The following is a 4,716-nucleotide window of genomic DNA, read 5'->3' as shown; positions in this document are numbered from 1 at the left end:
TTCCTTGGACCCAAATTGACCTGTGGTTTGGCTTAGCCATAACTCAAGAACTGTGGTTATTTAACTGGGTCCTTCTATGAGCAAGTGGGAAATCTCCTGCTTTCTGTGATGGGTATAGAGCTTTCCAGAGTTCCCCCCACCTTAGTGATCTTTATGGATTTTCATGACCATAATGAGGGGCCTCACTTCATTCATTCACAGAGTGAAGATTTAGTCAGCATCTACTCTATACTACGGACCATGTAAGACATTTGCTAGAGGCAAAAAGTTTGACTGGTATCATTTGCATGACCCGAAGTTGTGAACTTTATTTTTTTTCTCCTTTTTTTTTTTTTAAATTATTTGGGAGTCTCAGTGGAGGCTACAGGGAGAAGTGGGAAATTAGTCAGAGACAGATGTTCTGGGGAGCCAGCCTGGCCAAACAAAAGCTGGGGACATGAAGGATGTTAAATCTTCATCTTTGGGACCCATACTGGCCCAATGCTGGAGGTTAGGCAGGATGAGAAGGGGACCTGTCCTTGAGCTGGGGGGGAGGGGTTGGGAGGCCCAATCAGGGTGTCCCTAGAGGGATAGTGAAGGACAGATAGTCGCCCAGAGCTCCTCAGAGGGTTCGGTTGATCTGGAAGATGGGGATCCAGGAGGTCAGCGCCAGGAGCCAAAAGACTAGCCCCAGGGCTGAACGCCAGACATAGCCCTTGATCTGCTCCTGCTCTTTGCAGGCTGGGGCCAGAAAGGCCTCTCAGAAGAACCACAGAACGTTGACCAGCCAGAGAAAGGGCAGGAGAGCCTAAGGCAGTATTTCTGGCAGAGGTTCAGCTTCTCCTCATTGGACACCGGCTCCAGGTTCATCCTGGGCCCAGGGGAAGGACCGGGAAGGGCTGCAGGATGTGCTTTACAGGTCCTACTTTAGCCACCTTCATGGCCATTAGAATACATTGTTCTCATCTATCCATTTATCTGGGGAAAGTCTTGGGCGTAGACATTACCCTAACTCACAGATAGGTTTGAGGCCTACTGGTTACACTCAACCTGGTTTAGTTCTTCTGCCAAGATGGTTTTACCAGGGTACGACCACTGTGCATGCTACAACTTCTTGGAGTCACAGGTGACAGTTGAGTGACAGGTGAACACCAAAGTTGAATGAGCAGCCCTGAAAAGGGCTCAGCAAGCCCTCCCAACAGAGGTGCTAGTCTTCCTTGAACACCTTTTAGATTCCCCCCAAAGATTGTGAACTCAATCAACCGATAAATATTTTTACACTTCCCTACCATGTGTTTAATTCAGTACTCAGGACCCTGAAAGGTACACAAGGGAGAAAGAAAGGGAATAAGCCATATGAGAGGTAGCCAGCCATCTGAGAGCCATGGAGAACTTTGGGGCACCCCCCAGAGGGTCTTCTGGTATGGTGCATAGTGTGCAGCTAAGGATGAAAGTATGACAAAGAGCTGATTTTTGTTACTTAAAATCAGGAAACTGGTCAGTAGGATCCCCTAATTTTGAAAGTATTACTATTTGAATACTAAGTCACTACCACTTGTCATTTGTGTAGAAAAAAACTTGGCCTATAGAGTATTTGAAATAACATCACTTGTTATATAAGAGAAGAAACACACATAGACACATACACACCATACAGCGGTGTGTTCAGGGCCCCTCGTCTTCCAAAAATTTCAGTGAAAATATGAAGTATAAAGAAACCCCAATGCTACTCCTTGTGCTCAGGTACTCACAGGATGAGTTGAGGGAGTATTATTTTGAACTAGAGGTCTAGAAAATATCCATTGGTGGGGAGGCAAGGACGAACTCAGTAGATGCAAAAATGGAAAATACCCATTCTAAGCTTCTCCACAGTATCACAGATATTTTTGATGAGTCCTTTCAAAAGAGCTGAACATTATTTTTAAAACAAAATAAGCCTATAAGTAAAGCCTCTTTGTGTAAAAAGACAAGGCTGGAGAGGAATGACCGATAAGGTCCTTTCAGGAGCTAGTCGACTCCAAATCTATGATTTACTGAGAGTTAGTGTTATGTGGTTGATGTCAGTGCCAACAATGAGACAAATCTATTTGTTACTGACACAAAATAATTTTTAAAAAGCAATTACCTACTTGGTTGGATAAACCCTTACTGCATAAAGTGCAGTCGCATTTTTTTTTAACGAGTATTTGTGAAGGGAAAGGGCCCTGGAAATGTCACAGAATGATGGGTGCGTCCATGCTGGCATTGTGAAGCATATTATTCAAAAGCATTGGCAAACAAAGCTGTCCCTGAATGGATGGAAGCTGGCAGAGATTTACAGTGACAAATAGCACTGCTTCCCATTCAAGTTCACCTCTGTTAGATGCAATGGTCCAGTGGAACTTGTAAATTTTGCATAAGAATTCATAAACCAAGTTCCTGTGTTTACTCCATCCAGTCAATGGATCTGATAAAGAAGAGACACCAGGGACACAGAAGCACAGTCTATCTACCCCTGCTTGTGTGAATCTTTCTCCCTATGCCCTAGACTTCCTGAGCAGATACAGAGAACACTTCACCCTCCCTTAATTAATCAGTACATGATATTCCCAAAGACGGAGAGAGGCTACTGTCACATGATCTGTTGGTCAAAACCTAAGGCTGGAATCTGAAAGGTTTTGGAACATGGTACCTGAAACTTGAGGTAAGAACACTGCCAAGCCATCTTTATCTTTCTGTATGATGCTCTCCTAAAACATGAACATCCTTCTCTAAAACAGAAATAGAGATTACAAGCAAACTGCTTGGGCAGTAGTCTGAGAATGCCTTTCTTGGAGCCTGGCTAAATCCCTGCATTGGATCTTTCTTTGTATCACCCTCCCTCCCCTAATAAAAAGAAGCACTTGTAAACACACTCCTCACAGCACAGTAAATTCAATTCTTTGGGGGCAGGTAATGTCCAACCTGAGCCTAAATGTTCAGCCTTAATGAATGGTAACAACACTTCTGTGCAGTAACACCAAATGTCATTACAAGAGATAATGCCACAGACTGCAGCAAAAATGTAGTGACAGATATAGGGATCAAATAACAGGTAGTCAGGAATTCCAGGACTGCAATTCCATTCCAAGGTTCAAGTGAGGTGGCCAACTATTAGAGAGAAAAACTCAAATCATTTAAAAATCTCTGAGGTAATGAGATAGCAATTCACTCACAAATCAAAAGCTGCTATTTCCTCCTTGAGAGACAGAAAGACAGAGACAGAGAGGAGACAGAGAGAGAGACAGAGACAGAGGACAGAAAGAGACAGACAGAGACAGACAGACAGAGACAGACAGACAGAGATAGAGACTGTACTTGGGTCCAGATTTCCATGTCATTTAGCTTTTTGCAGTTATTTCTTTAAGTCGTCATAAGGACTATCCTGTCACTTTTGTCCTTTCTGGTTCATTCTCTTCTGTCCAGGTCTAATTTCATGTTTTAGCCTCTTCCATGTTCCATTTCTATTCCCTTCTTCCTAATATCCCTCATTATTTCTGTCTTCCAGTGGTATATAGTGTTCACTTTGAGAAGAAAGGAGAAAAAAGTTTCCTTCACTTTTCTCCTGACAGTCCAACAAAAGATACTTTCGCCTACCTGGTACAAATTCACAATGGTTTGCAAAGTGTATAAACATATTGCAAAGACACTGTTATCTTATATATATTTTAGCAAATATTCCCTACTACTGAAATACATTTTGAAAATAACCACTCTTTTCATCCAAGACAAGGAGTGGTTTATGTTGGACAAGTAGTAAGGAGCACTCATCTATGATATATTTTTCTAGATACTTCTGAATCTGTTCTAGAAAGAACAACAATTGTCTCAGCAATGGGATGAGCCCCTTTCTGATATGGTGGCAATTTTATGATGAAGTAATAACTTTCCACCCCTCAACCTCCCTCCTTCTAACTCTCCTACTCCATTCTGCTACCTCAGATTTTTAACTTCCTCCCTCATGCTCAATCTCTGGCCAAAACACTAACCTCGAAACTCTATGACCTTTGGGGTCACAGATTGATAATTAGATTTCACATGTAAAAGTGTTCCACACAAGTTCTACTCTGACAGCTCATTAGATGACAGAGGTAGCTCCAAATTCTCTTAAACTATGCAAGTGGATTTTGAATTCTGGCAGATTATACCAAGCTAAAAAAGATTTCAGCTAAGGTACCTACAACAAACTGTAACTATTATTGTCTGAAGACCAGCCTAGATAAGAATAGAAAGGCTCATTTGCCAGCAAGTTGGTCACTAGGTAGGGAATTACTAGATGGGGAGACCCATGAAAGAGATAAAAACACAAAGTTGTTGCGAGCTGCCTTCTGGTCCCACAGTGACAGTGACAGATTGGTGGGAAAGAGGGCAGAAGTTGCTAAGAATTACAAATTTTTTTCAGACTCTCTGCAATATTAATTTAATTGCTGGTATTCTAGATGTGAGATCTCTTTCTCTACATTCTAATTGAAGTGGTCTACAGATGCTATAGGTTGATAGCATTGGAATACTACAGACCTTCCTTAATGAGATCCAAAGTCAATTGGACAAAATCGGACTAGTAATCCACATGGGAAAAAAGTGAATGAAGGATTTGCATTTCCAAGGTTTTGACATGAAATGTAAGGAGCACACCATGAGTTAGACTATCAGTACATAAATCTTAGACAGGGGCTATAGATGAACAATGAACTATTGCCAGAATTAAAGAAGAGGAAA

General features: G+C 41.9%; 1 pseudogene; it reads right to left on the bottom strand.

Annotated features, from left to right (window-relative positions):
• Positions 1-358: 358 nt before the first annotated feature.
• Positions 359-1,407, bottom strand: LOC138167230 (gamma-secretase subunit PEN-2 pseudogene; annotated as a pseudogene).
• Between the last annotated feature and the right edge of the window lie 3,309 nt (positions 1,408-4,716).

This window comes from Petaurus breviceps, unplaced genomic scaffold (assembly GCF_028583685.1).
Source record: "Petaurus breviceps papuanus isolate PSGF00001 unplaced genomic scaffold, PetGlider_PUasm1.0 229, whole genome shotgun sequence".
Classification (NCBI taxonomy): Eukaryota; Metazoa; Chordata; class Mammalia; order Diprotodontia; family Petauridae; genus Petaurus; species Petaurus breviceps.
Note: the sequence above shows the minus strand (reverse complement) of the source record. Positions and strands in the feature narration are given on the sequence as shown.